The following is a 13,954-nucleotide window of genomic DNA, read 5'->3' as shown; positions in this document are numbered from 1 at the left end:
CTTTGAGAAAAATGAAAAAAAGCCACTATAAAAAAAAGTCCGTGTGGAGCCCGGGATTGCCACCGGGTGAGACACAGGTTTGACAGCTGCAGCAGAGGGTCCTCTATGCTTCACACCGACCGTCCTGTCTGACCCATTTTTATACGATTTTCCTTGCCTGAGCCAGAGTCCCTTTTCTTCCTTTTCAAAGTGCATGTATTCATGTGGAGTTCTTTTCTCTGTGGCAAGTTGAACAATACAGGTCCGGAGAGTGATGAACACCTGTGTTTGCAGTCCCGGAATTTGGATCTGAGATGTACCTCCCTGATGGCTCTGACTATCTCGGTCTCGGATATTTATCGTGTATTTATCGTCCGGGTGTTTCTCGGACAACCTTGATGCATGATCCCTCTCCGGGCTGGCCACTTTCGTTCGCTTGTAAATAAAGTCCTCCCTCTCTCGTCCAGGTGGCTTTGACATGGTGTTGCAATCGCTGTTGCTGGCTTGTGCGATTTAAAAACTTCTTATAAGAGTATAATTTAACAGCACATAACTATAAAATAGATGACAATTTTATTTGCACGAATTATCCTATAGACATATAACAGTCCTAATGATTCCTTGAGGCCTTGCAGTGTCACAATGTTCTCCATGGTTCCACAGGCCCCACAGTGTCATGTGACTCCTCTGTTCCATGAGTCCTGCAATGTCACAATGGACCTTTGGACCAATGGACCATGGGGCTTTGCAGTGTCACAACGCTCTCCTTTGGCTCCACAGGGTCACAATGGAGCACTGATTACAGGCAGCCTCTCTGTGTCACCCTGGAGCTTTGTTTCCGTGGGGTCTCGCAGTGTCCCAATGGAGCCTTGGTTGGATGGGGCCTCACAGTGTCACAATGATGCCTACATTCCACTGAGGCACATGGCGTCACTAGGGTCCCCTTGCTTCCATGAGGCCCAGCAATGTCACAGTGGTGTCCATGAATCCATGAGGACTCACAGTATCCCAATGGTCTCTTGATCTCACATGGTCCCACAGTGTCCCAATGGTCCCTTGGTCTCACAAGGCCCCACAGTGTCCCAATGGTCACTTCTTCTCACATGGCCCCACAGTGTAACAATGGTCCCTTGGTTCCAGGGTTCCTGGTCTGGTGCATTCCCCTCTCCCCTTCTCAGGCCGCCCTGCCAGCTGAGAAATGCTCACTGGGCCAGGGCCTTGGCCAGCAGCCCCTGGGCTCAGCTCCTCTGGAGCTCATCACAGACACTGTCTGCTCCAGGCTCAACCCTTCATCCCCTGGGGAGATGCCAAAGCCTCCAAAGGGAACATTTCCCTTTGCCCAGGGGAATTTCTCACAGGTGCCTTGTAGTGACTCTTTGTGTCTGTGTGCACACAGGAGTGCCTGTGCTCAGGGAAATGTGGCAGAAATGCTGCTCTCTGAGGGCTTTGATTGCCTTGGATAGCTGAGCCAGTCAGGCCTGGAAGTAAGGTTAAGTCATGTCACCCTGATTCTTAAGATTTTCTAAAGCCTTCTGAGTTTACATTCTGTTGGAGAACCTTCCCACACAATCTCTGTCAACAACATATTGTTTACAATCTTTTATGGGGCTGGACAAACTTGATGTACTAGTGGTTTGTCCAATGTCTTTGGACAGGTGGCTCATTCACTCTCCAATCCAATGTCACCTTTGGGAAAGTATAAAAGTTGGAGTCAGAGAATAAACTTTTAGCTTTACCTTGAAAATAGCAGGTGGCTCGCGTCGTGCTTTCACGTGTCTTATAGCGACAAAGTCACAAGCTGTAACCAAAGTTAAATGCTGCTAAGAGTTGTTCTTTTGCTAATTTGTGAAGCTTAATAGAAGTTATAAGCAAAGTTGAATATTGTTAAATGTTATTCCACAGCTCTGTTTAGCTTTTAAGCTGTATTCCTTTTATCCTTGCCCTCGCTGTCCTTTCGTCACACACAGACACACACACACACACACAGACACACACACACACACACACACAGAGACACACAGACACCGGGACAGTTCTTGACTCCTTTTTGGTTTGATTGCCTGGATTTTGTTTGGTTTTGTTGTTGCTTTGTTTCCTTGGTGTGCCTGAAGTGTCCAGTCAGGAGCAGAGTGACTCTTGCCAAGGAACTCTGTGGTGCTGTCACTTAATATTAAAGCTGTTTTATGCTACTCCCCTGCTGGGGATTTTTAAAGTGCTCTCAAGCCCTCCTTCATAAGAGGGTGAAGGAGCCCTGGCCAAGCTCTGGCCCTGGGGGCACAGGGATGCTGCTAGGGGGTCCCTGTCTCCCTGTTCCAACTGTGACGGCCCTGAGCCCCTGTCCCCGTGTCAGGCTCTGGGCTTGATCTCCTAGAACATCCTCAGGGGGAGGCTGCAGCACCAGGGGCAGGGGGACCCAGAGGGACACGGGATGCCACTGTGCACGAGCAGCTTTGGACTTCTCTGGGAGGAACTGTGAGTGGGAGCCTGCTTGAAGTGACCTCCCCAGTAAGGTCACAGAGCCCCTGAGATGTCACACTGCCTCCTGGGATGTCACAGCCCACCCTGGGATCTCACAAATCCCCCTTGTGATGTCACAGAGCCAGTGCTGCTCTATCACTCTGGGATGTCATACAGTTGCGCTGTGATGGCACAGAAGACTCTGGCATCACAAAGTCAGCCCGTGTCACAATCCTCTAGTGCAAGCGGGAATCATGACAGTTCATTTTCCCCATCTCAGAATTAGCAGAAGTAGATAGGCTTATCATGAGAAACCGAATGTGATAAACATGTTAGAAATGAAAGGCTCCAAGTTATTAGTTATTAATTTAATAAAAGTTATTAAGTGTACCAAATATAAACTTTGAGAAAAATGAAAAAAAGCCACTATAAAAAAAAGTCCGTGTGGAGCCCGGGATTGCCACCGGGTGAGACACAGGTTTGACAGCTGCAGCAGAGGGTCCTCTATGCTTCACACCGACCGTCCTGTCTGACCCATTTTTATACGATTTTCCTTGCCTGAGCCAGAGTCCCTTTTCTTCCTTTTTGGAGTGCATGTATTCATGTGGAGTTCTTTTCTCTGTGGCAAGTTGCACAATACATGTCCGGAGAGTGATGAACACCTGTGTTTGCAGTCCCGGAATTTGGATCTGAGATGTACCTCCCTGATGGCTCTGACTATCTCGGTCTCGGATATTTATCGTGTATTTATCGTCCGGGTGTTTCTCGGACAACCTTGATGCATGATCCCTCTCCGTGCTGGCCACTTTCGTTCGCTTGTAAATAAAGTCCTCCCTCTCTCGTCCAGGTGGCTTTGACATGGTGTTGCAATCGCTGTTGCTGGCTTGTGCGATTTAAAAACTTCTTATAAGAGTATAATTTAACAGCACATAACTATAAAATAGATGACAATTTTATTTGCACGAATTATCCTATAGACATATAACAGTCCTAATGATTCCTTGAGGCCTTGCAGTGTCACAATGTTCTCCATGGTTCCACAGGCCCCACAGTGTCATATGACTCCTCTGTTCCATGAGTCCTGCAATGTCACAATGGACCTTTGGACCAATGGACCATGGGGCTTTGCAGTGTCACAACGCTCTCCTTTGGCTCCACAGGGTCCCAATGGAGCACTGATTACAGGCAGCCTCTCTGTGTCACCCTGGAGCTTTGTTTCCGTGGGGTCTCGCAGTGTCCCAATGGAGCCTTGGCTGGATGGGGCCTCACAGTGTCACAATGATGCCTACATTCCACTGAGGCACACGGCGTCACTAGGGTCCCCTTGCTTCCATGTGGCCCAGCAATGTCACAGTGGTGTCCATGAATCCATGAGGACTCACAGTGTCCCAATGGTCCCTTGATCTCACATGGTCCAACAGTGTCCCAATGGTCCCTTGGTCTCACAAGGCCCCACAGTGTCCCAATGGTCACTTCTTCTCACATGGCCCCACAGTGTAACAATGGTCCCTTGGTTCCATGGTTCCTGGTCTGGTGCATTCCCCTCTCCCCTTCTCAGGCCGCCCTGCCAGCTGAGAAATGCTCACTGGGCCAGGGCCTTGGCCAGCAGCCCCTGGGCTCAGCTCCTCTGGAGCTCATCACAGACACTGTCTGCTCCAGGCTTAACCCTTCATTTCCTGGGGAGATGCCAAAGCCTCCACAGGGAACATTTCCCTTTCCTCAGGGGAATTTCTCACAGGTGCCTTGTAGTGACTCTTTGTGTCTGTGTGCACACAGGAGTGCCTGTGCTCAGGGAAATGTGGCAGAAATGCTGCTCTCTGAGGGCTTTGATTGCCTTGGATAGCTGAGCCAGTCAGGCCTGGAAGTAAGGTTAAGTCATGTCACCCTGATTCTTAAGATTTTCTAAAGCCTTCTGAGTTTACATTCTGTTGGAGAACCTTCCCACACAATCTCTGTCAACAACATATTGTTTACAATCTTTTATGGGGCTGGACAAACTTGTTGTACTAGTGGTTTGTCCAATGTCTTTGGACAGGTGGCCCATTCACTCTCCAATCCAATGTCACCTTTGGGAAAGTATAAAAGTTGGAGTCAGAGAATAAACTTTTAGCTTTACCTTGAAAATAGCAGGTGGCTCGCGTCGTGCTTTCACGTGTCTTATAGCGACAAAGTCACAAGCTGTAAGCAAAGTTAAATGATGCTAAGAGTTGTTCTTTTGCTAATTTGTGAAGCTTAATAGAAGTTATAAGCGAAGTTGAATATTGTTAAGTGTTATTCCACAGCTCTGTTTAGCTTTTAGGCTGTATTCCTTTTATCCTTGCCCTCACTGTCCTTTCGTCACACACACACACACACACACACACACACACACACACACACACACACACAAACACACAGAGGCACACAGACACCGGGACAGTTCTTGACTCCTTTTTGGTTTGATTGCCTGGATTTTCTTTGCTTTTGTTGTTGCTTTGTTTCCCTGGTGTGCCTGAAGTGTCCAGTCAGGAGCAGAGTGACTCTTGCCAAGGAACTCTGTGGTGCTGTCACTTAATATTAAAGCTGTTTTATGCTACTCCCCTGCTAGGATTTTTAAAGTGCTCTCAAGCCCTCCTTGATAAGAGGGTGAAGGAGCCCTGGCCAAGCTCTGGCCCTGGGGGTACAGGGATGCTGCTAGGGGGTCCCTGTCTCCCTGTTCCAACTTTGACGGCCCTGAGCCCCTGTCCCCGTGTCAGGCTCTGGGCTTGATCTCCTCGAACATCCTCAGGGGGAGGCTGCAGCGCCAGGGGCAGGGGGACCCAGAGGGACACGGGATGCCACCGGGCACGAGCAGCTTTGGACTTCTCTGGGAGGAACTGTGAGTGGGAGCTGGCTTGAAGTGACCTCCCCAGTAAGGTCACAGAGCCCCTGAGATGTCACACTGCCTCCTGGGATGTCACAGCCCACCCTGGGATCTCACAAATCCCGCTTGTGATGTCACAGAGCCAGTGCTGCTCTATCACTCTGGGATGCCATACAGTTGCGCTGTGATGGCACAGAAGTCTCTGGCATCACAAAGTCAGCCCGTGTCACAATCCTCTAGTGCAAGCAGGAATCATGACAGTTCATTTTCCCCATCTCAGAATTAGCAGAAGTAGATAGGCTTATCATGAGAAACCGAATGTGATAAACATGTTAGAAATGCAAGGCTCCAAGTTATTAGTTATTAATTTAATAAAAGTTATTGAGTGTACCAAATATAAACTTTGAGGAAAATGAAAAAAAGCCACTATAAAAAAAAGTCCGTGTGGAGCCCGGGATTGCCACCGGGTGAGACACAGGTTTGACAGCTGCAGCAGAGGGTCCTCTATGCTTCACACCGACCGTCCTGTCTGACCCATTTTTATACGATTTTCCTTGCCTGAGCCAGAGTCCCTTTTCTTCCTTTTCAAAGTGCATGTATTCATGTGGAGTTCTTTTCTCTGTGGCAAGTTGAACAATACAGGTCCGGTGAGTGATGAACACCTGTGTTTGCAGTCCCGGAATTCGGATTTGAGATGTACCTCCCTGATGGCTCTGACTATCTCGGTCTCGGATATTTATCATGTATTTATTGTCCGGGTGTTTCTCGGACAACCTTGATGCATGATCCCTCTCCAGTCTGGCCACTTTCATTTGCTTGTAAATAAAGTCCTCCCTCTCTTGTCCAGGTGGCTTTGACATGGTGTTGCAATCACTGTTGCTGGCTTGTGAGATTTAAAACCTTCTTATAAGAGTATAATTTAACAGCACATAACTATAAAATAGATGACAATTTTATTTGCACGAATTATCCTATAGACATATAACAGTCCTAATGATTCCTTGAGGCCTTGCAGTGTCACAATGTTCTCCATGGTTCCACAGGCCCCACAGTGTCATGTGACTCCTCTGTTCCATGAGTCCTGCAATGTCACAATGGACCTTTGGACCAATGGACCATGGGGCTTTGCAGTGTCACAACGCTCTCCTTTGGCTCCACAGGGTCACAATGGAGCACTGATTACAGGCAGCCTCTCTGTGTTACCCTGGAGCTTTGTTTCCGTGGGGTCTCGCAGTGTCCCAATGGAGCCTTGGCTGGATGGGGCCTCACAGTGTCACAATGATGCCTACATTTCACTGAGGCACACGGCATCACTAGGGTCCCCTTGCTTCCATGAGGCCCAGCAATGTCACAGTGGTGTCCATGAATCCATGAGGACTCACAGTGTCCCAATGGTCTCTTGATCTCACATGGTCCCACAGTGTCCCAATGGTCCCTTGGTCTCACAAGGCCCCACAGTGTCCCAATGGTCACTTCTTCTCACATGGCCCCACAGTGTAACAATGGTCCCTTGGTTCCAGGGTTCCTGGTCTGGTGCATTCCCCTCTCCCCTTCTCAGGCCGCCCTGCCAGCTGAGAAATGCTCACTGGGCCAGGGCCTTGGCCAGCAGCCCCTGGGCTCAGCTCCTCTGGAGCTCATCACAGACACTGTCTGCTCCAGGCTCAACCCTTCATTTCCTGGGGAGATGCCAAAGCCTCCACAGGGAACATTTCCCTTTGCCCAGGGGAATTTCTCACAGGTGCCTTGTAGTGACTCTTTGTGTCTGTGTGCACACAGGAGTGCCTGTGCTCAGGGAAAGGTGGCAGAAATGCTGCTCTCTGAGGGCTTTGATTGCCTTGGATAGCTGAGCCAGTCAGGCCTGGAAGTAAGGTTAAGTCATGTCACCCTGATTCTTAAGATTTTCTAAAGCCTTCTGAGTTTACATTCTGTTGGAGAACCTTCCCACACAATCTCTGTCAACAACATATTGTTTACAATCTTTTATGGGGCTGGACAAACTTGATGTACTAGTGGTTTGTCCAATGTCTTTGGACAGGTGGCTCATTCACTCTCCAATCCAATGTCACCTTTGGGAAAGTATAAAAGTTGGAGTCAGAGAATAAACTTTTATCTTTACCTTGAAAATAGCAGGTGGCTCGCGTCGTGCTTTCACGTGTCTTATAGCGACAAAGTCACAAGCTGTAAGCAAAGTTAAATGCTGCTAAGAGTTGTTCTTTTGCTAATTTGTGAAGCTTAATAGAAGTTATAAGCAAAGTTGAATATTGTTAAATGTTATTCCACAGCTCTGTTTAGCTTTTAAGCTGTATTCCTTTTATCCTTGCCCTCGCTGTCCTTTCGTCACACACAGACACACACACACACAGACACACACACAAACACACACACACACACACACACACAAACACACAGAGACACACAGACACCAAGACAGTTCTTGACTCCTTTTTGGTTTGATTGCCTGGATTTTCTTTGGTTTTGTTGTTGCTTTGTTTCCTTGGTGTGCCTGAAGTGTCCAGTCAGGAGCAGAGTGACTCTTGCCAAGGAACTCTGTGGTGCTGTCACTTAATATTAAAGCTGTTTTATGCTACTCCCCTGCTAGGATTTTTAAAGTGCTCTCAAGCCCTCCTTGATAAGAGGGTGAAGGAGCCCTGGCCAAGCTCTGGCCCTGGGGGCACAGGGATGCTGCTAGGGGGTCCCTGTCTCCCTGTTCCAACTTTGACGGCCCTGAGCCCCTGTCCCCGTGTCAGGCTCTGGGCTTGATCTCCTCGAACATCCTCAGGGGGAGGCTGCAGCGCCAGGGGCAGGGGGACCCAGAGGGACACGGGATGCCACCGGGCACGAGCAGCTTTGGACTTCTCTGGGAGGAACTGTGAGTGGGAGCTGGCTTGAAGTGACCTCCCCAGTAAGGTCACAGAGCCCCTGAGATGTCACACTGCCTCCTGGGATGTCACAGCCCACCCTGGGATCTCACAAATCCCGCTTGTGATGTCACAGAGCCAGTGCTGCTCTATCACTCTGGGATGTCATACAGTTGCGCTGTGATGGCACAGAAGACTCTGGCATCACAAAGTCAGCCCGTGTCACAATCCTCTAGTGCAAGCGGGAATCATGACAGTTCATTTTCCCCATCTCAGAATTAGCAGAAGTAGATAGGCTTATCATGAGAAACCGAATGTGATAAACATGTTAGAAATGAAAGGCTCCAAGTTATTAGTTATTAATTTAATAAAAGTTATTAAGTGTACCAAATATAAACTTTGAGGAAAATGAAAAAAAGCCACTATAAAAAAAAGTCAGCGTGGAGCCCGGGATTGCCACCGGGTGAGACACAGGTTTGACAGCTGCAGCAGAGGGTCCTCTATGCTTCACACCGACCGTCCTGTCTGACCCATTTTTATACGATTTTCCTTGCCTGAGCCAGAGTCCCTTTTCTTCCTTTTTGGAGTGCATGTATTCATGTGGAGTTCTTTTCTCTGTGGCAAGTTGTACAATACATGTCCAGAGAGTGATGAACACCTGTGTTTGCAGTCCCGGAATTTGGATTTGAGATGTACCTCCCTGATGGCTCTGACTATCTCGGTCTCGGATATTTATCGTGTATTTATCGTCCGGGTGTTTCTCGGACAACCTTGATGCATGATCCCTCTCCGGGCTGGCCACTTTCGTTCGCTTGTAAATAAAGTCCTCCCTCTCTCGTCCAGGTGGCTTTGACATGGTGTTGCAATCGCTGTTGCTGGCTTGTGCGATTTAAAAACTTCCTATAAGAGTATAATTTAACAGCACATAACTATAAAAGAGACGACAATTTTATTTGCACGAATTATCCTATAGACATATAACAGTCCTAATGATTCCTTGAGGCCTTGCAGTGTCACAATGTTCTCCATGGTTCCACAGGCCCCACAGTGTCATGTGACTCCTCTGTTCCATGAGTCCTGCAATGTCACAATGGACCTTTGGACCAATGGACCATGGGGCTTTGCAGTGTCACAACGCTCTCCTTTGGCTCCACAGGGTCACAATGGAGCACTGATTACAGGCAGCCTCTCTGTGTTACCCTGGAGCTTTGTTTCCGTGGGGTCTCGCAGTGTCCCAATGGAGCCTTGGTTGGATGGGGCCTCACAGTGTCACAATGACGCCTACATTCCATTGAGGCACACGGCGTCACTAGGGTCCCCTTGCTTCCATGAGGCCCAGCAATGTCACAGTGGTGTCCATGAATCCATGAGGACTCACAGTGTCCCAATGGTCCCTTGATCTCACATGGTCCAACAGTGTCCCAATGGTCCCTTGGTATCACAAGGCCCCACAGTGTCCCAATGGTCACTTCTTCTCACATGGCCCCACAGTGTAACAATGGTCCCTTGGTTCCATGGTTCCTGGTCTGGTGCATTCCCCTTTCCCCTTCTCAGGCCGCCCTGCCAGCTGAGAAATGCTCACTGGGCCTGGGCCTTGGCCAGCAGCCCCTGGGCTCAGCTCCTCTGGAGCTCATCACAGACACTGTCTGCTCCAGGCTTAACCCTTCATTTCCTGGGGAGATGCCAAAGCCTCCACAGGGAACATTTCCCTTTGCTCAGGGGAATTTCGCACAGGTGCCTTGTAGTGACTCTTTGTGTCTGTGTGCACACAGGAGTGCCTGTGCTCAGGGAAAGGTGGCAGAAATGCTGCTCTCTGAGGGCTTTGATTGCCTTGGATAGCTGAGCCAGTCAGGCCTGGAAGTAAGGTTAAGTCATGTCACCCTGATTCTTAAGATTTTCTAAAGCCTTCTGAGTTTACATTCTGTTGGAGAACCTTCCCACACAATCTCTGTCAACAACATATTGTTTACAATCATTTATGGGGCTGGACAAACTTGTTGTACTAGTGGTTTGTCCAATCTCTTTGGACAGGTGGCCCATTCACTCTCCAATCCAATGTCACCTTTGGGAAAGTATAAAAGTTGGAGTCAGAGAATAAACTTTTATCTTTACCTTGCAAATAGCAGGTGGCTCGCGTCGTGCTTTCACATGTCTTATAGCGACAAAGTCACAAGCTGTAAGCAAAGTTAAATGCTGCTAAGAGTTGTTCTTTTGCTAATTTGTGAAGCTTAATAGACGTTATAAGCGAAGTTGAATATTGTTAAGTGTTATTCCACAGCTCTGTTTAGCTTTTAGGCTGTATTCCTTTTATCCTTGCCCTCACTGTCCTTTCGTCACACACACACACACACACACACACACACACACACACACACACACACACACACAAACACACAGAGACACACAGACACCGGGACAGTTCTTGACTCCTTTTTGGTTTGATTGCCTGGATTTTCTTTGCTTTTGTTGTTGCTTTGTTTCCCTGGTGTGCCTGAAGTGTCCAGTCAGGAGCAGAGTGACTCTTGCCAAGGAACTCTGTGGTGCTGTCACTTAATATTAAAGCTGTTTTATGCTATTCTATGCTACTCCCCTGCTAGGATTTTTAAAGTGCTCTCAAGCCCTCCTTGATAAGAGGGTGAAGGAGCCCTGGCCAAGCTCTGGCCCTGGGGGCACAGGGATGCTGCTAGGAGTTCCCTGTCTCCCTGTTCCAACTGTGACGGCCCTGAGCCCCTGTCCCCGTGTCAGGCTCTGGGCTTGATCTCCTCGAACATCCTCAGGGGGAGGCTGCAGCGCCAGGGGCAGGGGGACCCAGAGGGACACGGGATGCCACTGTGCACGAGCAGCTTTGGACTTCTCTGGGAGGAACTGTGAGTGGGAGCTGGCTTGAAGTGACCTCCCCAGTAAGGTCACAGAGCCCCTGAGATGTCACACTGCCTCCTGGGATGTCACAGCCCACCCTGGGATCTCACAAATCCCCCTTGTGATGTCACAGAGCCAGTGCTGCTCTATCACTCTGGGATGTCATACAGTTGCGCTGTGATGGCACAGAAGTCTCTGGCATCACAAAGTCAGCCCGTGTCACAATCCTCTAGTGCAAGCGGGAATCATGACAGTTCATTTTCCCCATCTCAGAATTAGCAGAAGTAGATAGGCTTATCATGAGAAACCGAATGTGATAAACATGTTAGAAATGCAAGGCTCCAAGTTATTAGTTATTAATTTAATAAAAGTTATTAAGTGTACCAAATATAAATTTTGAGGAAAATGAAAAAAAGCCACTATAAAAAAAAGTCCGTGTGGAGCCCGGGATTGCCACCGGGTGAGACACAGGTTTGACAGCTGCAGCAGAGGGTCCTCTATGCTTCACACCGACCGTCCTGTCTGACCCATTTTTATACGATTTTCCTTGCCTGAGCCAGAGTCCCTTTTCTTCCTTTTCAAAGTGCATGTATTCATGTGGAGTTCTTTTCTCTGTGGCAAGTTGAACAATACAGGTCCGGAGAGTGATGAACACCTGTGTTTGCAGTCCCGGAATTCGGATTTGAGATGTACCTCCCTGATGGTTCTGACTATCTCGGTCTCGGATATTTATCGTGTATTTATCGTCCGGGTGTTTCTCGGACAACCTTGATGCATGATCCCTCTCCGGGCTGGCCACTTTCATTTGCTTGTAAATAAAGTCCTCCCTCTCTTGTCCAGGTGGCTTTGACATGGTGTTGCAATCGCTGTTGCTGGCTTGTGCGATTTAAAACCTTCTTATAAGAGTATAATTTAACAGCACATAACTATAAAATAGATGACAATTTTATTTGCACGAATTATCCTATAGACATATAACAGTCCTAATGATTCCTTGAGGCCTTGCAGTGTCACAATGTTCTCCATGGTTCCACAGGCCCCACAGTGTCATGTGACTCCTCTGTTCCATGAGTCCTGCAATGTCACAATGGACCTTTGGACCAATGGACCATGGGGCTTTGCAGTGTCACAACGCTCTCCTTTGGCTCCACAGGGTCACAATGGAGCACTGATTACAGGCAGCCTCTCTGTGTTACCCTGGAGCTTTGTTTCCGTGGGGTCTCGCAGTGTCCCAATGGAGCCTTGGTTGGATGGGGCCTCACAGTGTCACAATGATGCCTACATTCCACTGAGGCACACGGCGTCACTAGGGTTCCCTTGCTTCCATGAGGCCCAGCAATGTCACAGTGGTGTCCATGAATCCATGAGGACTCACAGTGTCCCAATGGTCTCTTGATCTCACATGGTCCAACAGTGTCCCAATGGTCCCTTGGTCTCACAAGGCCCCACAGTGTCCCAATGGTCACTTCTTCTCACATGGCCCCACAGTGTAACAATGGTCCCTTGGTTCCAGGGTTCCTGGTCTGGTGCATTCCCCTCTCCCCTTCTCAGGCCGCCCTGCCAGCTGAGAAATGCTCACTGGGCCAGGGCCTTGGCCAGCAGCCCCTGGGCTCAGCTCCTCTGGAGCTCATCACAGACACTGTCTGCTCCAGGCTCAACCCTTCATCCCCTGGGGAGATGCCAAAGCCTCCAAAGGGAACATTTCCCTTTGCCCAGGGGAATTTCTCACAGGTGCCTTGTAGTGACTCTTTGTGTCTGTGTGCACACAGGAGTGCCTGTGCTCAGGGAAAGGTGGCAGAAATGCTGCTCTCTGAGGGCTTTGATTGCCTTGGATAGCTGAGCCAGTCAGGCCTGGAAGTAAGGTTAAGTCATGTCACCCTGATTCTTAAGATTTTCTAAAGCCTTCTGAGTTTACATTCTGTTGGAGAACCTTCCCACACAATCTCTGTCAACAACATATTGTTTACAATCTTTTATGGGGCTGGACAAACTTGATGTACTAGTGGTTTGTCCAATGTCTTTGGACAGGTGGCTAATTCACTCTCCAATCCAATGTCACCTTTGGGAAAGTATAAAAGTTGGAGTCAGAGAATAAACTCTTAGCTTTACCTTGCAAATAGCAGGTGGCTCGCGTCGTGCTTTCACGTGTCTTATAGCGACAAAGTCACAAGCTGTAACCAAAGTTAGATGCTGCTAAGAGTTGTTCTTTTGCTAATTTGTGAAGCTTAATAGAAGTTATAAGCAAAGTTGAATATTGTTAAGTGTTATTCCACAGCTCTGTTTAGCTTTTAGGCTGTATTCCTTTTATCCTTGCCCTCACTGTCCTTTCGTCACACACACACACACACAAACACACAGAGACACACAGACACCGGGACAGTTCTTGACTCCTTTTTGGTTTGATTGCCTGGATTTTCTTTGGTTTTGTTGTTGCTTTGTTTCCTTGGTGTGCCTGAAGTGTCCAGTCAGGAGCAGAGTGACTCTTGCCAAGGAACTCTGTGGTGCTGTCACTTAATATTAAAGCTGTTTTATGCTACTCCCCTGCTGGGGATTTTTAAAGTGCTCTCAAGCCCTCCTTCATAAGAGGGTGAAGGAGCCCTGGCCAAGCTCTGGCCCTGGGGGCACAGGGATGCTGCTAGGGGGTCCCTGTCTCCCTGTTCCAACTGTGACGGCCCTGAGCCCCTGTCCCCGTGTCAGGCTCTGGGCTTGATCTCCTCGAACATCCTCAGGGGGAGGCTGCAGCACCAGGGGCAGGGGGACCCAGAGGGACACGGGATGCCACTGTGCACGAGCAGCTTTGGACTTCTCTGGGAGGAACTGTGAGTGGGAGCTGGCTTGAAGTGACCTCCCCAGTAAGGTCACAGAGCCCCTGAGATGTCACACTGCCTCCTGGGATGTCACAGCCCACCCTGGGATCTCACAAATCCCCCTTGTGATGTCACAGAGCCAGTGCTGCTCT

This window comes from Lonchura striata, chromosome 11 (assembly GCF_046129695.1).
Source record: "Lonchura striata isolate bLonStr1 chromosome 11, bLonStr1.mat, whole genome shotgun sequence".
Classification (NCBI taxonomy): Eukaryota; Metazoa; Chordata; class Aves; order Passeriformes; family Estrildidae; genus Lonchura; species Lonchura striata.
Note: the sequence above shows the minus strand (reverse complement) of the source record.